Genomic DNA, 24,777 nt, shown 5'->3' on the forward strand with positions numbered 1-24,777 from the left:
GAAGGATAGGCTGCCCTGCCACTTTTGCTTCACACAAGCAGGCAGACAGTGGCATCCCCAAAGTCCAAGGGATGGACCATCCCGAGGGAGGATGACTTTGCACACTGTTCCACCCATGCTGAAGCAGGTACAAACCCCTCTCCAAGAAAAGTCAAGGCAACACAGGAAATGCAAAGACAACTTTGCGAAATAAAAGACAATCAGGAAAAACTCAATTAAAAGTTCAATAATTCAATGTTCATAATAAATTTCTGCTTAATGAAAGGACACATTTGTCTTGGGAATGGTGAGGGGTCAAATTAATATCACTGGCTCAAAGGTCAGAGTCAAGAAACAATTCATGTTTATTCTAACACCACGGTACATTTTTATGGAGCTATAAAGTTTTAAATGTCCTTTTGTAACAAGTGACCCCTAATAATGGAGATAGTTTTTCTTATGACATCAGTTGTCACGATTGCTGACCAATCCATTCTGGATAATACTGGGCTGTGGACCATATATTCACAATCGTTGTCATAAGTAACTTTGACTTTTGGCAGTGAAAGAACAAGTTTTAGGTTGAATATTACCTGAAAAAGCATATCTCACTTTGCAAAAGTCACTGACTATGCTTCCCTCCTACAACACGCTATTCAACTTCACTCACTTCCTACCAGAGCATACAGCAATCCAAAATAGTGATATTAACAGTTTCATAGGCTATACTTTTACAGGTATCAGCTCATTTGAATATTATGATAACCCCACTCTCAAGAAAACTGAACACATCTCAAATTACAGAACTGCCAAGGGATGGCACTGGAATCCTGATTCCAAACCTGGTACGTTTTCCACTGCACACAGAAGTGCAACTCAACTCACAGAGCTGCTTTGGGCAATCAGATTAACTCAATGGTAGCACTGGAAACACAAGTGTCAGGAATCTTAAGAAAATGGACCACAGAGGTTACTCCCAGGGTAAGAGCTCCAGCATCACATGGTAGGTGAGATGAGCACAATGAAATGGAACTCAGCACAGAGTTTCTTCCATCAAACCTATTTCATAAGTCTTTTTGACCCACGAAGTGAAGATTTACATCAGTCCTTTATGTGATTTTCACGGTGTAGGGAGCACCCAGCTTTGGAGAATGACTGAATACCCTTTTCTCCTCTCAATTACTTCCCCCCTGAATGATGACTGCAGACCATGGACACCTCACTTCTTTGTGGTAAGACATCAACAAAACAGGTTTGTGACTTAAACTTTAGTATTTAGTCAAGTCCAGGTACCACTCTTTCAAATTAAAATACATTTTTTTTAAATTTTTCTTCTCTATAAGCATCGTGTGAATGGGCATCAGTGAAATGAGCAGTGGTTCGTTTAGCTCCCCATTTCCAAAATAAGCAACTTGAAATGAGGTATGCACACAGCCTATATGAGACCTCTGAGAGTTATGCTGTACAATCTGGCTACACCTGGAAATCTGTTGCCTGAATTCTCAGCACCATTAATGAATGGGATACAGAGGATACAGAATGACAGGCAAATGGGGCTGACCAAAATAAACCACTGTGCACCTTCAGTGAAGCTTACATTTAAAAAAAAAGAAAGAAAGGAAAAGAAAAAAAAAAAAATCTATTCTCACCAAGTGAAAGCAAACTCATCTAAACGGAAGCCATGTCACTCCATTATTTTGTAAGAGGGAATACAATTTAAAATACAGCCAAGATTTTCAATGAACATACTCAAAAGAAAAGTGAACTTTGGTGATAGAAGCATCCTGCTTTATTCGCATGACTGTTCTGTGGATTTTGAGAGACGGATTTTTATTTTTCATGTCTAGGTATCAGAAATAATAGTAAGAGGTGTGCATTGCCCCAGCGGATGTTCAATATGATGTGGGTCACACAGGTCATACTTCTAAATGCTTCCAACCTCTGGAGAACCCACCCATGCTTCATGCATCATTTGCTTCCCTGCTTTAGCTAGACTTTTTGTCAAGAATCTCAACAATGGGACCATGATATGATGAATCTTTGCTACAGGAATAATTTTCCCCTAAACTCACACATGAAGCTTTCTCTAAGGCTGTGTCCACATAATGCACAAAGCGCTCATTGAGAGGGTCATATAAGTTCATCAAAAATTGCTTTTTTAATTCATGAAGCAAATATCTTAAATAACTGTTTTGAAATGGAGCTGACTCCCCCCACACCCGTGCCTTTTTTTTGGCTTTGTGAAAATGCTGCCTTACTTTTAACAAGGATTTGCTACAAATCCTAGAAAATGGACTTGTCAACTGACAAAGGCCGTTACATTATGTTCTACTTTTGAGCGCTGGAGCGTTCAATTTGGTGAAATTGTGCAGATAACTGGATTTTAAGCTTTGATACCTAGGCTCTTGAGTTCTGCAGAAATGCACCATGGAATTTCATTAAAGAGATATTTAAATTTCAATTAAAATGTATTTGAAGATCATTAAATGGTAACGATAATATTTACTCACCATTCCTACTTTTGTTTTTATCCTTCCACCTTTCACCTATTCTTACACAACACTTTTTTCCTTTCCTGGAAGAATAATATTCAAAACTTTAAGCTCTAAACCAGGAAGAAAATCTCCAAAGCTTTCTAAGGGTTAGCCAGACAATAAACATGTTTGAAATGAGAAAGACATGGATACCTCTTATATACATGGGGGAGGGGAGGGATGGGTGGAAGAAGCAGGTAGCTTTCAACCCCACCCACTGTTGGTGTGCTTACATCAGGCCTGAATTGTTCACTCTCATCTTGGGAGGAAAGAATACTTTTGTTGTGTTTATAGCTCATGTAGAAGAAAACATTTCCATGTACCTTGACGTTTAGACTGATATGCTGAGGTTGTAGGAGGAGGTGTTAAAGAAACTAGCTTGGAAAAGAAGTGATCCTAACTACAATGTTGATGACTGAATGGGGATTTTCTAAAAAGGTGAGCTCCCAATTGTCTCAACTCGCTACTCTTGATGGAGATGCTACAGTGAGTTTCAAAACTGGGGCATACAATGGTGTTCTAATTGGTGAACAGTATGGGTTATCCCAATGTCATTAATAATATGGTCCTATGATTTCTCACTCAGCATTCACTGACCCAGGCATTCAACAAAGGCATTAAGCATTTTTTGTGTGCTAAGTCCTATGTTACATGTTGGGAACACAAAAAAATCTGAGTCAAGAAGAACTCAAAAGAGAAGAAGTTGTTTCTATTTGGAAACTAAACAGACAAACAAAACCAGAGTTTAAATGGAAGAGATAAGATGTGACACTCCAAAAAGGACCTAGCATTACCCATGTGGCCAAGGCTAAGGGAAGGGAAAACTTGTTTTCATCACAGAGAGTATTGGAAGAGAAAGCAAGGAGGCAGGAAACAAGGTGGCATGATGGTGGCAGACATAAGGAATGAAGATGGCTGGATGGAAGGGAGTTTTGTGAGGGGTAGGTGTGAAGGAAGAGTGAGAAGTACCATTAGAGTGGACAGAGATCAGTTCCCAGGATTCCATGTTAGATGTCAGACCTTCTCCTGTAGGCAGGAAGATGCCTTAAGATTTTAAAGTGTTTTGAGCAAAAGGAAGGTGAGTAGCGGGGTTTGTTCTGAAAAAATATATTTCTACCTTATTTTACACATGTGGAATCTGAGGTTCAGAATTATGACAAATTTGCCAACATGTTTATTAAGCAGAAATAGCACTCAAGACCAAGATGTAAACACTAGTAGTCTAACTTTGAACTCAGTACTCTATCATAAGATAAACCCTTTACTAAAGGGTACTATGGCATCCTACTTTGAATATCCACAAGTGCTCACAGATGCCTCTGAAAATCATAACAATAAAAAAGGGAAACAAAATCCATATGCAGAGTTTTAAAATGTCATTTAGTTTGGATGACATGGATGCAATTACGTTTAATTTTCCACCTTCATCCCGCTAACACTGCAGAGCCAACAGCCTCTCACTTTGGCCCATCTGAACATTTTCAGTGGAGAGCATCTGTGCCTATCAGACACAGCCAGGGCCTGCGCTGGAAGGCCCACGGTACCCCGCCAAAGGTCACACATGAGCTATCACTGCCACAGTTGGAGCTAGGAGAAAGTCTGTTCTCAAGAGATTTTCCCACCCAATGAGCAAATCCAACTGCTTTAGTCAAACCATAAAAAATACATATATATGATCATCAAAACAGGGTAGAAAGAAAGAAGACATTTTCTTTTCAAGAAGAAAATGATCTTATTACATATTGCCTAAATATTTCAAGGCCTCCCTCCTCTCACATGTTGCGTTTAAGTGGTACAAAGGGCAAAGACCTCTTCATTGAGGGGCTGTTCATCATGGTTCTCCTACACTGATCAGAAAGGAAATTACACCCATGCTGCCATTTCTCTCCATTCTCCAGCCTATTTCAGGGTCAGTCTCATGGTGATCCACACTGACAGGACACCTGTGTTCTTCAGGTTGGCCAGTCACATTATTATATTTGTTCCTCCCTGGATGGTCTCAGGTTTTCTAGTTCATGTCCTGGCCATTTAAGAGAAGAGTGGATGGCTGCTATTCCCAGAGTTTTGTCTATTTCCTCCAGTTTTAAGATAAAACAAAATGTCCCTAAGTTTTCCAGCCTTCAGGAAATCATCCCTCCTTTAACATCTAGTTAACAATCTTTCGATCCCTGATACTGATTCAGGCAGGCAGCTCTATCTCCAGTTTCTAATAAGGAATTCGACCAGGCAACCTACCATTCATGGTGGTTACTTGTCTCTGGTCTCTCATCTGCCTTCCTTGTCAGTCCACACCCACACCCTGGCTCTACATTGCTTTGGCTTTCCTTTTCCACCTCATTCCAAGTGTGGCTCCTCCCTTCATTCCTCCCAGAACAGCAAACACCAGGCTGAAAATTTGGCAAAATTCTAAAGACTTAGGGATAGGATAAGGAAAAAGATAGAGTGGGTGTCCACCGAGAATTTTCCTGGAGTCCTCTGTGCATAGATCTATCTGCCAAAGGCTTCCTTCTGCCCTTCTCCTTCCTTAGCCCCCTGCCTGTCTTCACATTAATATTTCATCCCTATGTTTTCTTATAGTAGGGGTGGGGGTGGGGTAATCTTTCTTTCAACAGATGGAAGATGTTAACCATCTCCCCATCCACTCAGAAAACAGGTCTTCAACCTCTTTTGAACGCGACAAAGAGTAAAGCCTTCCTTTCTTTACCGTACTTTCTTTAGCCAGCTTCAAGTTCATCCTGTAGTTCGGCCCCATGGAAATGTCACTCTGCTCCAGATGACAGTTGTTTTTATAATCATGAAGTGCATATTCGTATCTCATTTTCTAGACCATCTCCATTCCAAGGAACCTGTACAAAATCAAAACACCCATCAGAAGGAATAACCCAAAGATGAATAGAGAAACCTGAAGGAAGCCCTTCAAAAACATCTCATTTCTGAGACATTACTTTGCTCACAACTTGTTTCCATTAATATAATATTCTGCACTCGTATTCTTTGGGATTTCACCAGTTCAGCCCCTCTCCTGCCCTGATTCTTCAATTCATGTCTGGTGTAAAAGGGCACATTACATTCACTTGCCCTTATTTTACAACAGGGATATTGTGATTTCCGCAGATAGCAATATTTAGTGTGTTAGTCTAAGAATATTCCAACAATTACAGGATATACATTTTCAGAATTTTCATACGAAGGACATACTGCATGATTTCATTAGATTATCCCATAAATCACCCAGAAAAAAGTATTTGGGACATTGTTAACCACTGGCAATGTAAGAAGTCAAACACAAAGATAAATAAGGCATTACCTCGGCTGGCTTCACTAGTAAGGAAGGTGGACAAGAGAACACAAAGACCAATAGAGGTGAAAATGAATCTCAGTAGAAACAGAAAGGGAATGAGAACATACTCGAGCAGTGAATACATTCTCTTACCATTGGAGATGACTGGGCATGAAAACTGAGCAGGCTTTAGACAGGTAGAGCTGAGAAACAAAGGCCAGCAGTAGAGGTAAATAGGGTTGAGAGAGAAAAATTTTGAGGGAAGGGGAACAAAGAAAGCAAACGTTTATCAATTTCCAAGTATCAGAATTTTGGTGCAATGGTGGTGATGGACATATTCCCTTTCTGGGGTTGCAAATTTAGGGAAGCATTTCCTGTCTCTTCCTCAGCAGATGAATACCAATTCTCAGGGGAGGCCCTCTCCAGAATAGGAAGAACCAACTGCTCTCTTTGTTTAAAGAAAGAAAGAAAGAAAGAAAGAAAGAAAGAAAGAAAGAAAGAAAGAAAGAAAGAGCAGTCTTTTAAGTAGCAGTAGCCAGCATTTGAGATTAACTGAGAAACTAATGCTGTGTTCCCTCCAAACAAAAGAGGTGTCCTGTGTCACAGCGCCTGAAATTGCCATTCTAAAAATGATGAGATATTTCACAAAACATGTGCCTACAACATAATAATAAAACAAAAAAACAAAAAACAAGAAACAGACCAACAGTAATCCCAGTGTTCACTGAGCCTCTCTAGATCTGGCTCGGATGTGTGTCCAACGACCTCATTAGTTTTCTCAGGGTGGGAAGTAGCCCAGACAGATGTCCTCGGCCATGTGACTGGGTGAAGACAAATAGCCAGGATGCAGCTGTGTAGACAGCTGTCTAAACCGATTAAAAAATAGATCTATCCATTTCCCTCGGTACTTTCAAAGACTCTGGGATTATCACAATTTATACACCAGTCCAAATATGTCTCCTGCATAATAATACAACTTAGCTCTTCCCTGGCAAGGCAATTTTTCAAAGCTCACTACAAATACAGATTGAATTTTACAATCTTTAGGAAAGGTAAATAGGAATTTCTAGCTATGCAGATGCACAGATGTACTGGAGCATTGGCCCTAATTAATTAATTAATTAATTACCTCTCTGGACAACATCTTAGGATGTGTGATCCATGATCTCATGACTTCAGTCAAGGAGCTGCAGCCCCAGAGACCTGTCGTTCATCCTATGCTATAATTCTGCTTAACAGAAGGGATGAGGCAGCTTCAAATTCTGGGTATGATATATTTATCAGGGATCCCCTAATCTCAATTCTAAATATTAATCTGAGAGACACAAAAACAGAACAGCCCAGTTGTCCATCAGTCGGAGAATGGAAAACCTATTAGATGTTTAAGCAATGGAATCCAAGTCAGTAATGAAAATGAACAATTTACTGTTTCTACCAGACTTCAGATGAGATCACTGAGGTTGAGGTATGAAAAGATATGTGTTGCATTCGGTTAGGTAGGTCTGCATTGCCTTCCCAGGCCTGCCTGTCATTTCATCTGTGCATCACATTGGGGGAGAAAAGGGGACTCAGACCTTTCCAACAATGACCACGGAAACAGGGCACTGCCAGTGTCCTTTGTAAAAATTTTTGTTGCTATTTTCACCTTCCTAAATGTAATCTTTTTTTACAAATTTTTGTTTTCTGACTTGTAGAAAGACAGTTTTAAAAAAAATGTACCCAATTACAATAATTTTATTGATTTGAATATTTGTAAATTATTTGGGGTTCTCTGTGTATAGAACCAATTACCCGAGAAAAATTATAATTTGGTTCATCTTTTCTAAATAACAAAAGCTAATGCAGTCTATATTTGGAACATTCTCATCCAAAATGACTAAAATAAAAGAGAACAAAGAAACTTGACCTTTCCAAAGCCAAACAAAAACATCTACTTATGACGTCAATACTCTAAAAACTGGCAATTTACAAAGGTAAACAACAAAGTAATTGGCCTTGAAAATAAAAATTGCAAAGCATTAATAATATATTTAAGTATAAAAGAAAACAGAAGAAAATATATTTAATTAACCAACTCAGAAAGCATAAAGCATTATTAATCTAAGTGGAGAAATCAAAGGTAAGGAATCTAGCCACTCGTTTTAATTATTTATTATCAGTATGACGAAGTGGTAGAATAAGCAGTTTTCAACTAAAAAAAAAAAAAAGAATCTGGACTCTCTTCCCACCTTTGCCACTAACTAGTCTTTGCCTTTATGGAAATTATTTCTCTGGGATACTGACCAAATAATACCTGTGATCCTTCTCACCTCAAAAATTTTATTTATTGATAAATACTCAAAAGTTATTTTAGTCAAACTTAAAAGTGTTTTCATATGATTCCTATAATTAAATTGACTAACAATTACTGTGGTTAAAAAAACAATAATGCTCTGTACTAATACTGTCTTTCAGAATGCCTTTGCAGCCATGAACTTTTTATCCTATCACCCTCTAAAATAAGTACGAAACCCAAAGTTGAGAAGTGATTTATCAAAGGCCTCCAATAAAAATATTATCAGAACATAAATAATACTTAAGTCCTATTAAGAAAACCTACAGGCTTTAGTTCACATTTCTCCCCACCATGGTGCTCATTTGAAGAGCAATTAATGGTGAGTGGTACTCAGGCTGGTATTTTTAAGATGACATCAGTGGCTAAGAAGATATATAAATAAGATGTAAGAAAAGTTTGTATTTGAAGAACTTACACTTTTGAGAGTCCTGGGAATGGGAAAACAGTGAACATCATGAAATCACAGAGCCAGTACGTGGAGGTTTAGGAGTCCCAGGCTACTATGCCATGTGTGAAGAGACAAGATAGGCTCTGGGCTTTGAATGAGTAAAAATGTAAAAATGCACATGGATATACTGTGCTTACAAAATACTGAGCTGTGCTGTGCTTCAAGGGTGCATTTGGCTGGCAGCATAACAAAAGAGTTGGCTTGGAGTAACACATCAACCTATGTGACCAGGAAGCAGAGCGAATGTCCATTTGAATAGAAATCTCCTTGATGTTGTTAAGATTATCCCAACTGCTGGATGCATAGACAAGAAGGTGTTCCGCCAGATGATGAGCCAGATGCTAGACACTGATGATGGCAGTGTGATACAGCGGGAGTCCTTCCTGGCTTCAAAGTAGGTGGCTCCTGCTGACAAATCAAGGGCAAGGTCTCGGTCCTTCAATTAATCTACCCACATGGGTCTGAGTCTATGCCTTAGGGTATTCCCACTGACACTCCTAGGTGAGCCCAACATAGTAGAATCTCAAAAGCCACAGTGTCTGTAGGACAAACAGGAGGCCAAACACATACTCAGTAATCCATTCTGAATTAGTCATATCTCCAGTTCCAGTTCTGGATATATATTTTCCTCATCCTTGCCCATCCTTTCAAAAGAGGGACTGATAATTTCCTTTTGTTGATATTTTCTCCTAGAGTCTGAAGGCATTTCAGAAGTCTGTGATAGGCTGCATGCTGGTTCCCAAAGACATCCCCCCAAAATACCCTAATCCCTCGAACCTACAAATGTTACTTTATACAAAAGTGACTTCACAGATACCAGTAAATGAAGGATCTTCAGATGAGATTGTTTTGGGTTATCCAGGCCATAAATGCAATCACAATTGTCCTTACAAGGAAGAAGGAGATTTGACACTGATCAAGAAGGAAACATAACCACTGAAGCAAAATGCTACGCTACTTGCTCCATAGATGGAAAAGGGGGCCATGTACTAAGTTAAACCAGGATTGCAGCTTTAGAAGCTGGAAAAGGTAAAGAAACCTATTCTCCCCTAGAGCCTCCAGAGGGAACAACTGTTGACGTATTGATGTATTGATTTTAGCTCAAAATAGCTAACTTTGGACTTCTGGTCTCCAAAATTGTAAGATAATAAATGGTGCTCATTTAAATCACCAAGTTTATGCTAATTTTTAAGTAGCAACATGAAAATAATACAAGTCCACAAACCAGGAAAGTTAATCTGGTATATAACACAAAATCACATATAATCCTCACAAAATTAAACAGAGGATTCTTTGGATGTCTGACTTTCTGTGGGTCTCAACTTCCATTAGGCTCCGTTCACTTTTTATCCATGTCAGTGACCATGTCTGTCATGGCCCATTCTGCACACCCAGATTCTGCATATATTTCAAGAGTCAGTATTTCAGGATCTCCTCCTCCAATAAGAACGTGTCAAGTCTTGGACCCTCCATCCTTGAGGGCAGATACAGTGTTGTGCTTCAGACTGCTGCATGTGGGGCTGTTCAATAAATATTTGTTGAGTCACTCAGTGATTGATTGATTAACTGTTCCAAACAAGCACTGAACCAAACCAACCATGACATTGGCTAAAATAAACTGGTCCTTTGTTCGCAGTAAGGAACAAGGCCTTTTTAAAAGAATTCAGGAGCAGACAAAATAATTAGTGCCAAAGGAAGGCAAGTATAGAGACTCACACAGTTTTCAAACTCTATGACATGGAACCCTTGGGGAACAGCCCCTCTTGAATGATTTTGAAGAGATGTTGATTCCAAAGACTAGATGCTGAAATCAGTGAAATAACAGTGGCCACTGTGGTTAGGCAGCCATTCAGTTATAGTTCTTCCAGCTAAACTGGTCACATTTGAAGAGCAAATTATCCATGAATAGCAATCTAAATCCATGCAAGCTTAAGGAGGAAAAAAAAAAGTTTAACATGAAGAATTTCAGTTCAAAGAGACCAGTTCTCCTAGAATCCAGAGAAATTACTATGATAAAATGCAAAAAACAAAGCAAAACAACAACAAAAAAAAACAAACAAAAAAACAAATACAATAAGTCATGTTTCTTAATTTCAATCTTTTGTGAGTATATGACAACTGCCAGCAGACAAAAATCCAACCTTCAGTTTGATTCCAAGAATGTACTTTTCCATTGTTTGTTCAGTTAGTATTTTTGACCAAGCCCAACTTTGGTGAACTTTCCCTAACATGTAAATTACTTATAATTTCACATAGTGATGCAAAACTGTAAGTAAAGGGAACCTTTCAATCTTTTGCAAGCTATTGAGCCTAAAGGAAATTTGTCAGTCTTCATGACTTTACAACTGTTCTCACTGAGGAATCTGTGAAACATGAAGGTTCTACTTTGATTAAGGAACATTACTTTTAGAGATGAATCCACATCTGGAGAGCTGAGAAAAGACAAAGAGAAGTCAGACATTTTCATGTGAGGGCATACTTTTCTAGCAAGCATGGTCTTGCTTTTGAAGACCACCTTCTTTACCTCCTGGATGTCAATCCAAGTCTGGAGAAACAAACAGAAAAAAACTCAAAACTTCAAGAGATTTTAACTGCATTGTTCATTGGCCTCCCAACACCTTGCCTCACTGTTTTCTTTGTATTGACTTCTGATGGGTTCTTCTCAGACTTCCTACCTTGTCTGGTGTCTTCGGTTTGCAGTTCCAGTTGACAGACAACTCAAGCTTACAATCCCCCTTATGTTTTAGCTTTCTTTCTACTCCCCTTGCCAAAGCATATGTTTCCTTGCAGCTCATATAACATTTCCTTTTCACAATTCATTTTAATCTTAACATTTCAATGGGATCAAAACTTACAAAGCATTAATCAGATTTCCAAAAATGTGATTTTTTAATTTCTGTGTTGAATTTCATCTATCTCTTTCATCTAATAGCTTGTTTTTATTTGGTAATTATTTGGTCTTTGGGGATTTCCCTCCTACACATTAGAGTTTTTATCCTTCTCCCCCTTCTAAAAGTAAGGTCATCCTTGGTAAGGGGAAATATTTACAGCTCAGAGGTTGGAGAATTATTACATGATGCCTATTGCTCCTACCTCAGGTCCTTACTGTGTTCACTGTGGTGCCACATGGGTCACTCATCCATAGTACCCTGGACTGAGATGAGTGAGAGATAGCTGGTCCCATCTGGGCTTTTGGGCATGATATTGGCTGTTGCCGAAATCCATGGCCATTCCTTCCTTCCCAACTTGATAACTGTTTTAACTATAATCAGTCACAGATAGCCTTGTGTGAACTACATGACTAAATATCAACCTTCTTGGAAGTATTCACCCTCCACTAGTTGTGCCTGAAAAGTTAAAAATCAGACATGATGTTCCTTAATCATCCCAAATTACTAGCATTTTTCTACTCCTCATAACCCATCACATTTGCCTCTACACATCACTTCTGCTCTCTCATGGCACCACTTCCCACTGACCAGAAAGATTTTTCTTCCCCTGCATGAAATAAACTCCACTTCTTTATGATAAACTTTCTCTTCCTATTCATTGACACCTATGGTCAGACTTCCAAATAGTAGTATATTTTTTTTGGTACTTCATTTAGTTCTATTCTAATCTTTATTAGTGCTAATCTGTTAGGTTTGGCCTCAGTTTTATTTCTTTTTTCTAGTTCCTTAAGGCATAGTTAGGTTTCTTGAGATCCTTCTTCTTTCCTCTTTCTTTTTGGGGGTGGGGTTGATGATAGATTTTTTTTTTTTTAATGTTCAGTTAGCTAACCTATAATACATTATTAGTTTTTGATGTAGTGATGCACCCTACATCTTTCTTGTTTCTTAATGTAAACATTCACTGTTGCAAACTTCCCTCTTAAAATTGCTTTTGCTGCATCCCGTGTTTTGGTATACTGCATTTCCATTTTTATTTTTTTCAAGATACCTTTTTTTTTTTTAAGATACTTTTTTTTATCTTTAATTTCTTCTTGGTTCAATAGTTGTTCAGGAAAGCATTGTTTAATTTCCATGTATTTGTGAGTTTTCCAGTTTTCTTCATTATTCATTTCTAGCTTCATATCATTGTGGTCAGAGAAGATACTTGGTATGATTTCAACCTTCTTGGATTTGTCAAGGCTTGTTTTGTGGACTAACATATTGTCTATCCTAGAAGATGTTCCATATGCATTTGAGGATGTATATTTTGCTGTTGTCATATAGAACACTCTAAATATGTCTATTAGATTCATTTGTAGCATAGTGTTGTACAAAGCTGCTGGTTCCTTATTGATTCTCTGTCCGGATGTTCTACCCATTATTGACAGTGAGGTGAAATCCATCGGTGATTGTTTTAAGGGGAAAAAGGAAAGAGGTGACTAAAGATGGCTTGGGTAAGGGGACAACTGGCAAGAAGAGATATGTCAACAGGTTTTAGTTATGGACTGTGCTGAGGGGCATGGTAGGCAAATGGTTCTTCTATTTCTCCTATCATCGGCTCGATAAAATCTACACATTTCACTAATGCTTATGAGGCGAGTAAATTTTAGCAGTGGAATGTCAAGAATTGCTGAATCTACCAAATTTCTGGGTGCCACTGTTTACTGGGCCAAAACAATTGACACAATACCTCAATGACAAAAGTTTTCTATCTTGAGACTCTATCAACATCATATTATACTTCTTTCATCTTATTACATTTATACCAGGAATGGGGACACATTAGACAATAAAAATATTAAGTTAATGCAAGTTAACTTAATTTCATTAGTTTTTTAAGGGATTTTTAAACAATGAGTACTTTGTTGAAATAAAATATTACAAAGTTCACCCATACAAGAGGAAGAACCATGCAAGTGTAGAAATAAGTGTAATATCTCTATACTGTTTGATTGCTTATAATAGGGAGGGATCAGAATGAAAAGGCAATTTTACCCTTAAAACCACAATGCTTTCACTTCTGTTACAGAAATTGATGAAATTTTGTTATAGAAGATACCACATCCCCAGTAAGAAGATCCATGACCTAGACCTGACTTATCTTCTCTACCAGTCCTTCAGAAGCCATTTCTTCTAAATCCCTATGGTCAATGACAGATTTTCTCTGAATTCCTAGCAAATGCTTTGCCTCGCTGACAGAGTATTAAATATTACTTTTTGGTTGAACAAGTCTTTAACCACCTAAGTGCCCAATTTTCCAATTACCTTTTCAGAAATGATGTGCAGGAATAATCCAACTAGAAGGTAAAACCTTAGCTCGTTCACTCATGTGAAATTGATTGCTTCCTTTGTTCCCAGTGATATTTTTTCTTAAAGGAAAAGAAAAAGGCAAACCATTTTAAGTGCTGAATTGACAACCTTGAGACTGGAGTGCCAATAGACATTCATTTGCTAAAAGTTGATGTAAAGATAAAGCAAACTTCCCTATGGTAGAAATTAAAATGTCTGAAATAAATTGGTACCAACATCTGGGTGATCTTAATTTCTAATGCTGGGCCAATCACCTTACACAGAAAGTTTCGAACCCTGATATGCAGAGTTGGGCCCCTCCTAAAACACCTCAGTTATTTGGTTTAGATTCCTACTTCTTTGTCAGTTCCCAGTACTGACTGGCCAAAGTTGCAAAATTTAGGTGTATTTGTTACATTTTAAATTGATTTCATGTGATTATTGCCAATAAGGAAGCATTAGATGTCCGGATAGTCGAATCGATCCTGATGTTAACACAGGAATGATTGGGCAGTCATTGATGGTACTGTTTAAGAGCAATCCAAACCCTTTAGACTTTTTTTTTTTTAATCAAAAATCACTTAAAATGCATGCTTGAAATAAGTAGCATGACTATCCGGCTTTTTGGGGATACTATTAAAGATAAATAGTTATTTTGAAATTCTTAATCTGTTTATAACAGGTCAAAAGGAAATCAAACAATATAAACTTTATTAGGAATAAATACTAAAACTTTTAAACTTATAAGACCAAACAGAAGCACAAATTAGAAACCGGATCATGTGAAGTTCATATGAAAAAGGTTTAGGAGTTTCAAGCACAAGGAACTTCATAAAGTTTAGTGGCTTTTGGAAAATATAAAGTTGATAGAAGCAGTTTGCTAAAATCATAACACCCAGGAGGGCACTCCCAGAAACAGTCCACACAGTATTGTCATTCAGTCCCTAACCAAGATGGCATGTTCAGTTATAGCTGTCGTGTTAAAGGGAATTCTTACACTTCGTGGAATCCATCCAGAGATAAGGGTGTTAAAAATATTCGTACGAAATAGAAGACTCAATGAGACCACAGTTTTGTCTACAAATGTCAGGACAAATGGGAAAATTTACCAAATGCTAACCTGAGCCAGCCACTGTATTAGACACTTTGTATGCTTCATCTCATTTAGCAACAGCTTTAACCACCTACTATTATTACAAATAGTGGTAGTTACCACCCTAGAACTTGATACTAGTATTAAAGTGCATTTTCCAGAAGAAAGAACCGAAGGAGAGATAAAGTAACTTCTGTAGTATGCAAAAGACCACCATGAGGAAGACAGCTTCAAGTTGTTCCACTTGGCTAAAAAGAATACAGCAAAGACTAAGAGTAAGAACCGCAGGGGGGTAGAACATAACTGTGTTAAAGGAAAAAGGTTGTAAGAGCTGGATCTCTCTAAAGACTCGTCTGCTGTCTCTGGGAGGTTGTTCAAGAGCAGCTGAATAGCCCCTCAACAGGGATACAATGAAGAAAACATCTGCTACAGGCCCACCACTTCTCTAATCCCAGCCACACTCTAGTTTTTATGAGTCTAAGAAAATCATCAGCATTTTAATGTCATATGAATCAATCTATTGAAAAAAACGTAACTTCTGACCTCAGTAGATTTCCTTTTTTTTTTTTTTTTTTTTTTTTTTTTTAAGATTTTATTTGTTAGAGAGAGAGAGAGAGTGAACATCAGAAGGGGTAAGGTCAGAGGGAGAAGCAGACTCCCTGCCAAACAAGGAGCCTGATCCAGGACTTGATCCCAGAACTCCAGGATCATGACCTGAGCTGAAGGCAGTCACTTAACCAGCTGAGCCACCCAGATGCCCCATGACCTCAGTATAGTTCCTGACACCCATTTCTAAGTTTGATGGAGAGAGAGAAGGAGATATGAATATCATACATGCTAGGTTGTGTTGCAAGAATGTGAAGAGCCACGACATGCAACGGCAAAAATAGAGACCCAACCCGACTTCTTTCTGTCTTTATTCCTAATCTACTACAAGAATACAATCCTTCTTGAAGAGCATTTTTCACCCATAACTCCTAGCATTATGTAGTTCCTTGCCTGAACAAAAAAGAATGATAAATTTCTAGCATGGTGGCAGTCTGAAAAGATAGTTAGCAGGCTCTGGGCTTGGGGCCAGTTTGTTTCCAGAGAACAATAAAACGTTTTGAGAGGAGGAAAAAAAGCCCACAAATTCTCTACATTTAAACAGTTGGCATTTCTCTCAATATTTTAGCTGCCCCAGTCCTGTTGTGGAATGTGATTCATTTTATTAATAATATTTTTAGCACTCCAGCCTCTAGCAACCAAAGGTCAATGTATTTTAATAAGATGTTTCAATTTTATCTAACATAAATGCTTCCAGAAAAAACTAAATTCTTCCTTTCTGGTCAATTACCTATAAGAAGTTAAATACAAGATCCTTTGTTTCCTGGTAGGCAGTAAAGAGAGGATAAAATTTTCAGTAAGCCCATCAAACTCTTGGGTCCAACTAAAGTAATTTTCTCAGGGTCCAACAGGTCACCCTCTGAAAGGGAAATTGCACTGTTCTTCCTGGTTACAAGTGGCAGAGCTAAGATCAATGTGTAGAAGTCCTAGGCAAGGGAACAAGTGAAGTAGCTGACTGGGAGGTGAGTGGATTGGTCCTTCTCTAGCTTTTCTTACAGATCTCCCATGGTCCCCTAGAGCCCAGGAGAGCAGAGTGGATCAGCGTACCCACCACCTCACTCTTTTTTATATTAAGTAAGGTCAATAATGGGACAACACAGTGGTGTGACTTGACCACAATATAAGTAGGATGAGAAAAGGAAATCCCCTCATATCTGCATCACTTGTTTTTCCTTCCCTTCTAATTTATCTTTTCCTCTCATTTTTAAAATTCTGCCTTCTTTCTTCTTTAGTTTCACAGCATAGAATATTAGAGTTAAGGTTAGCAGTGATGAGAAATAAGAAATATTTTCTTTATTAAGAAATTATTTCTTATTAAGAATTACATCTAGTGTTAAATTAGGTAATGACAGAGCTCAGAGTATGTGTGACATAAAGGTGCGAATGGACAATTATAAAACAATTCAGTAAGTATATGTTAGTGATAAGTGAGAATTATAGAAGGAATAAGGGTACCTCACATTGTTTGGGGAAGGGTACACAGGGAAAGAGCCTTAGAAGCCTTCACAAGCATTGATCCTTATGTTTTAAAATTTATGTTTATTTTCATTGTAAGTAAATTCTTAGTCCATGGAAAACAAAATCAAAACGTACAAATGAGAAGAGAGGAAAGGTTAAGACTCCCTCTTATTTTTTTATTTAGAGCCTCCCAGTTTCCCTCCCAGATTTTCTGCATGTCCTTCCAGAAATACTCTATGCATTTAAAAATATATAATATTTTATGTGCTATGGTGAGTGTTGTGAAGTGTGTAAACCTGGCGATTCACAGACCTGTACCCTTGGGGCTAATAATATATTATATGCTAATAAAAAAATGTAAAAAAATAAAATGTCAAAAAAAATATATATATATAATATTTTTATACTATGAATGAAAGCATAATGGATAGCAGCATTGTCCAAAAAATATAATTTCTAGACACATATATAATCCTAAATTTTATAGATGCCATGGTAAAAAGGTAAAAAGAAACAAGTGAAGTTGATTTTAATATTTTATTTAACCCTGCATACTCAAAACTATTTCAATGTGTAATATATTTTTTAAATTACTGAATTTTTTTTTGTTTTTCGTACCAAGTCTTCAAAACCTAGTATGTATTTTATACTTATAATAGATCCCGGAGAGTGAATTTTCATCTGAAATACTTGCTTTGCATTTAGACTTTATAAGATTAACAGGTTAAAAAGTACATTCCCATAACCAAATTATACCCAACAAACTTAAATTTTTCTTTCAATAAACAAAGTATCAGATTTAAATTTTAATTAAAATTTAAAAAAATTTATTTCTTCAGCTACACTATCTACATTTCAAGTGACTACCATACTGAACAGCTCAGACCCACTTACTGTTCTCTATCTTTTTTCTGTTAATAATGTATCTCAGAACTTTTTCTCATGTTAGAATATAAAGTAGACTCATTTCATAAAGGCTACATAAAATTCCTTTGTATGAATGTGCTATAATGTATTCAAGTAGCCCCTATGGACAGGCAGTTAGGTTACTGTCCAACCCTTTGCTGAAGTGCTACCATGCTACAGTGAACGTTCTGTGTTTATCAGCCATTTCACACATTTGAGTAACTGCATCTTTAAAATAAATCCTTGGAGGGGGGGGCGCACCTGGGTGGCTCAGTGGGTTAAAGCCTCTGCCTTCAGCTCAGGTCATGATCCCAGGATCCTGGGATCGAGCCTCGCATTGGGCTCCCTGCTCAGTGGGGAGCCTGCTTCCTCCTCTCTCTCTGCCTGCCTCTCTGCCTACTTGTGATCTGTCTGTCAAATAAATAAATAAAATCTTTAAAAAAAAAAAATCCTTAGGGGGGAAAGAAAACTGCTGGGTCAAAGGGGTTTTGCATTTTTTATTCTTGAAATATATTTCTAAATTACCAAGCAAAAACACCAAGATTTCCTACTAACTTACAATCTTCCATATCTTATTAAACTTTTTATCTTTGCCTTTCAGAAAAGTGAAAAAATGGTGCTACAGAATATTTTAAGTACATTTCTCTTATTATGAATGAAGGCAAATATCTTTACTTAAAAATTATTAGTATTTTCTATGATCTGTCTATTCACTGCCCTTGTTCCTCATTCTGTCAGGTTAATTCACAGAACTCAGAAAATTTTGAGTAAATAGCCACTGATACGTCATGTGAGTCGCAAATACTTTGATATTTGTATTTTGTCTTTGTTTTGGAACATATGGAAAGGTCGTGTGTGTTTCTGTATGTGTTGCCATACAAGCATTATTCTCTTTATGTCATCAGATACATCAAAGATTTGCTTATTGGTTGGTTTTATTTCTATATGGATTGCTGGTTGAATATTGTGATGGGAAAGGCTGCCTCCATTCTTAATATTATTAAAGAAGTTTTATCTACCATTTCTACTTTTATTCTCTTTATACTTTTTACTTTTATTCTTTTTATAATTTATATTCTTTTTAAATTGCTTTGATAATCAAATAATGTATACAACAAGATTTCATTTTGATTTAAGACATAGGAAACCATTTTATTTTAATGGCAACTCTTCTGTCTCAATACTATTTATTACATAATCCATCTTTTATATATGGATTTCATTTGTAACCATGATTATATACTAAACTCCTGTAGGTAACAAGTCCTTCCAATGGAATGGTCTATTTATACACCTGGCATTAAGTCTTAAGACTGAGTATACTCAATTGGCATAAGAGAGGTGATGTTCCTCACAACGAAGCAGAAAAATAGGCAAAGGCACAGAGTAAAGGTAACCAGCTAACTAAGGAGAGCAGTACAAGAAGTTCTATTTTGCTAAGATGAAAGTTCAGGACAACTATTAGAGAAAAATAAGTCTATAGAAATGGGCTGGCAGCAAACCATGAGCAACATTACACGCTGCATTAAGTAAGCTATACTTTATTATAAAAGAGATCAACTGAATGATTTTCAGCAGAACAATATGGTGGGATTTATGCTTTAGAAAGATTGTTTTAGTGACAGAGTGAGGACTGGGTTTGAGGAACCAGCCCTATACATCAGTAGCCAATTTGAAAGGCTCCTACAACAGTCCACATGAGAAATGGAATTATATAGCAGGTGAAACTATGTAATAGGGATAGAAAAAAAAAAGGTGGACTAGAGAGATTTGGGAAGAGAACTGGGGCATGTGGTGATTGACAAAAAGGAAAATTAGGTAAAGAAAGAATAGCAAGTGAATTTTGGACTCAGGTTTGAGATACTTGCTGAATGTACCTAGTATGCAATCAAATATGTGAAAATGAATCTTAAAGTAGAGCTCTGTAGTAGAGATGCTGAATGGGATGCAACATATGAATATTAATTGATACTATACAGAGACAGGAGATCAAGCAAGGGGGGAGTACACGAGGAGAAGAAGGGCCACACACTGAAAAACAAAAGATCATCAGAAAAAGAGATACAACAATTATACAATAGTGGTATGAATAAAAGAAAACTGAGGTTAACAATGATGAGAAAAAGCAATGTAGAGAGAGATTCAGTAATATAAGAATGTAAAATATCTCCTATATGTGACAACTAGTGTCCTTGAAGAGAACCTCTGAGAACATGTCCAGAAATAGGATTAACAATAGATTCCAGTCGTGTTAGAACAGGAAGAGAGGCAGGAAATGAATGTGATGGGAATGGAATGAGAGATTAGAGGTTGTGCAAGTTTTGAGCAGGAAGTCAATACAGACAGAGAGGTTGAAGAAATGGGAGAATCAATCATGACACAAAAGGCACAAAGAGAAAGGTCACCATTGAGCAGGAAAAGGAGCACCTCATCCTCTAAAACCACGAAGAAGACACACACTTAGAAAGTTTGTAGAGATAGAAAATATTTTGAAACCATTGTTCAGGAGACTGTTCAGAAAAAGGAAAAATGGTGAGTATTACCAAGGGTCCAGCTGATGATTTAATGTAGAGGATATTTTATCTGAATAAAATGTTGAGAAATTAAGTAACCCAGGAAATGTTAGATATCAGGAGGATAAAAATAAGTAAAACTCTCATGTTGCTTATGATCAAGTTGGGAAGGACTTGACAGTACCCATGAACAGCTAATTTCTTCATAAGCGTTACCAGGGAGTGGTTTTGATATTTAATGTAGAGGAAGAACTGGAAGTGATAGAGGAAGCTTTTGTTGGGTTCAGAAATCTGATATCATTTGACCTCAGGCATTGCAGGGCGGGTAATTTTTAACAGACTGAAAAGGAGAGCGTGGGGTAAAAGGCACACCAGGAACAAAGCTGCAGAGGCTGAAGTGGTATATGTGTTAAGGAAGGCGTGGTAGAGAAAGTGCTCATTTGAGGGCTGAGAATTAGGAGAGAAGGTTGGGGAAGAGAGTAGCAGACTTTAAGAAGGCTCATGGGAGTATGTATACACACGTAGATGTGTGCCACACAATGTCATATATAAAATGTATATGAGATAAATATACAAATAAAAGTGTATACATATTAAATATATAGTAGACATATAAATAATAATCATATATAGAACATACACAGAATATCATACTTAAGATCACTGGACCCCAAAATAAAAGATGTAACAATCTCTGAGATTTATATCTTACATAACATGTACCATGCTAACTTCACACTCTTAGTGACTGTGCAGCATATTCAATACTCTAATTATAAACCAGCAACTGGTAAACCAAGCTCTGGGATCTCTATCATCTAGACCTAGATCTGAGAGAAAATCCGCTCCACAGTACTCACACCATCTCTTTATTTCACTGAGCCAGTGCCTCACATCCCAACTCCAATCTCATGGGCCAACTTTTTGCAGAAACTGTACCAGGATCAGCCCTGAAATGGAAATGAAGGCCATTTGGAGGATTAGAAGAGATTTGGGTTTCAGACATCTTACTTAGGCTTACAGTTTTGTTTCAGTGATATTATGCCCGCATTATCTGTGCCTCATTTTGCTCCCATCCCCTTAGTTTCCCAAAGATAAATGTAAAAACTGAAATTCTCCCTGGACTACAAAGGTGAGTGCTTCTTTCCAAGTCCAAGCTCATTGCCAAAGTCTTTATTTGACTTTAGCAGTCTAGCGAGTAAGAGGATATACATCTCAAGGAGAACACAGGTAGGGCTTGCTCAGCAGACCCTCTTCATGAGAACGCTTATTCCTATTTCTCAAGAGAAAGTAAAAAACAAAACAAAGAAATTAAGACCTCCTCATGAACTCTGTATTTGTCAAGGAGGAATTTCTGTTGAAATAAGTAGTGTATGTGTCCTAATCTGAATTTCCCCCAAAATAGACATAGATTCAAAAAAATCAAATGTAAGTATCTTACTCAGACAATGAAGGAAATGCTGGTATGGAGGGGGGAATTGAAATAAGAAAGGGAAGCATACTAAAGGCAAGAGAAGCAGTAAATGGTAAATTTTCGAGCCAACTACCAGTACAGGAGGCTGGAGGTTCAGCCAACAGGGTAAATTTAGGTGCTAGCAGAGCACCCACACCTCTGTGGTTATTCCACCAAATAATTTGGTAGAATTATTCCACCAAAAGGATGCAAGGCTGGGGTTTCTCAAAAAGTATTCAAGAAATCCCTTTGCCAGCAGGTAGAAGCTGACCAGTGTGCACTGAGAGGAAGATACAGTTAGTTGGGGAAATGGTAGCATCTGCCTTCCAAAGGTGAAATGCTTTTGCAAGTTTATATGTATCATAAATTATCAGAAATAGAATTATTGGAATTTCTTTTTCAAGTCTTCCTACAATTCAAATGAGTTTAGTTATTATTATTATTTTTGCAACACACTTTTCCCTTTTATAAGCTGAGCACATGCAGTCAATTTAGATGCTAGCCTGGTTTTACAACAGCATAAGGAATCTCATGATACAAATTATATGTTGTATCATAGTCAGTGAAGATCTGTTTAATAAAGAAGAATTTACTTCAACAACTTCCTTATCAGGGTGGAATTCCCCTCTTTTTTTTTTTTTATTGTACAGCATCATTTATGAACACCTACTATATATAGAACAATCTGGCTGTCAGAAAAGATACAAAAGAACCTGAAAACATAATTACTGTCTTGTGGAATTTCCATCAAAGCAGAAAATTCTTGACAAGTACATAAAAAAAGATGCAAAACATACAAAAGATATAACATAAATAGATGTAAACAAATCAGTTAACCAGGGCATATATATTGAGTGTCCTTCTTCTACTAAATGACATGGTAAATGCTATGTGACTAAGCCAAAGCCTTATACTCCTGGAGTTTACAGTATGTATACTTGGAAGAAATCCTAACAATGAAATGGTAAGAGAATCCGACAAGAGAACACACACTGAATTCATACACTGAGTAGTATACAGTCAAGTGATTTCAGAACAGGGGGCCATGAAAATGGGGTATCTAGAAAAATGCTTCTTGTAGTAAAACAGAGAAGACATTCCAAATTAGTGTTATCAAAAGAACAGAGGAACACATTGTGGAAAAGTAATTGTGTGGATCTGTTTGTTTCCTTTGAATTTGCTGGTGTTTTTCTGAGTTAATCAAGCCAATGTTCTTTTGGTGACAAAAGCATATGTTCTGGCATTACTTACAATTTCTCATCATTATCGACAAAATACAGTTTTGTGCAAACATCAAACATAAAGTTCTCATGTCTAAACGTGGTAATTTGACCTGAGAAGGCATTTTGCAAACGTGATGCCAATTTGCCTCCTGAGAACCAGAACTGATGCTTCTCTCAATGGAACATACTGATTTTCTTTTGTTCCCGTGACAAAAGAGCCAGAGCTATGAAAACAAACAAACAAAACCCAAGAAAGTCTATGCTAGAGATCTGAATGTTTAGTATGTACTAACTCATAATTATCAAACATCTGCTATGAATGGGGAACTGTTGTAACCTCCTCTTTGTCCAGGGAGTAGTCTGAGAGAGCAAAATGTAGAGAAACAGGCAAGAATAAAATCTAGCCAGTGACCAAATAAAACCTTTCAGCCAAGGGAAAGCTACTGGAATTATTAATAAGGAGAAAAGCTTAGGAACATTTAGAAATGCATTATTTATTAAGAAACTGTCAGTGGGACTCATAAAAGGCAGGCTGTGAGTGAAAAATATGCTTGTTTGGGTTGAGTATATTACTGTAGACAGGCTGGAGATAAGCTGGAAACAAAAGGGAACATTAATCTACTCTCAGGAAGGCATTTGTTATGGCAGCAACTATTGCCGTGGTTTTAAGCAAATGAATCACCGTATGTGGTGAAAGCAAGTAGGAGTAATTAAAGAACAAAGGTTGTATGTTGTCTCAGCGATGGAGGTGAATTTAGTCATCTCATCTTGGAGCCAGTTAGAGGAGAGTCCACACACCAGACTGCCTGACCTGCCTCGTGCGAAATGAGAAAACGGACAGGAGACAACCAAATAAATACATGAGGATTAGGCAAAGAACACTTGACTGAGCAACTGAATGATGGGGCTTTCCCACTAACAAGAAACATGAGGAGTTCACTGTCTTGTTAATTTTGGCCATTCTAACTGGTGTAAGGTGGTATCTCAAAGTGGTTTTGATTTGAATCTCCCTGATGGCTAATGATGAGAATATTTTTTCATATGTCTGTTAGCCATTTGTATGTCGTCTCTGGAGAAGTGTCTGTTCATGTCTTCTGCCCATTTTTTTGACTTGATTATCTGTTTTTTGAGTGTTGACTTTGAGGAATTCTTTATAGATCCTGGATATCAGCCCTTTGTCCTGTCATTTGCAAATATCTTCTCCCATTCCGTGGGTTGCCTCTTTGCTTTGTTGACTGTTTCCTTTGCTATGCAGAAGCTTTTTATCTTGATGAAATCCCAAAAGTTCATTTTCACTTTTGTTTCCTTTGCCTTTGGAGACGTCTTGAAAGAAGTTGCTGTGGCTGATGTCGAAGAGGTTACTGCCTATGTTATCCTCTAGGATTCTAATAGAGTCCTGCCTCACATTGAGGTCTCTTATCCATTTCAAGTTTATCTTTGTGTATGGTGTGAGATACTTGTGGAGCATAAGGAATAACATGGAGGACATTAGGAGAAGGAAAGGAAAAGTGAATTGGGGGAAATCGGAGGGGGAGACGAACCGTGAGAGACTGTGGACTCAGAGAAACACACAGGGTTTTGGAGGGGAGGGGGGTGAGGGGTTGGGTGAGCCTGGTGGTGGGTATTAAGGAGGGCATGTACTGCATGGAGCACTGGGTGTGGTACATAAACAATGACTCTTGGAACACTGAAAAAATAAAATTAAAAAAGAAAGAAAGAAAGAAACATGA

At 37.5% G+C, this 24,777-nt stretch overlaps 1 long non-coding RNA gene across 1 annotated transcript in view; it reads right to left on the minus strand.

The window, feature by feature from the left end:
* Positions 1 to 21,315, minus strand: part of LOC116868870 — a 163,806-nt gene extending 142,491 nt beyond the window's left edge. The window contains exons 1-2 of the long non-coding RNA XR_004382906.1: positions 21,232 to 21,315; positions 5,218 to 5,359 (exon numbers count right to left, since the gene is read on the minus strand). This is a non-coding gene — a long non-coding RNA (uncharacterized LOC116868870). The remainder of the gene's footprint in view (positions 1 to 5,217; positions 5,360 to 21,231) is intronic.
* Between the last annotated feature and the right edge of the window lie 3,462 nt (positions 21,316 to 24,777).

The sequence above is a fragment of the Lontra canadensis genome, unplaced genomic scaffold, assembly GCF_010015895.1.
Source record: "Lontra canadensis isolate GAN:19392208 unplaced genomic scaffold, GSC_riverotter_1.0 scaffold17, whole genome shotgun sequence".
In the NCBI taxonomy this organism is placed as follows: Eukaryota; Metazoa; Chordata; class Mammalia; order Carnivora; family Mustelidae; genus Lontra; species Lontra canadensis.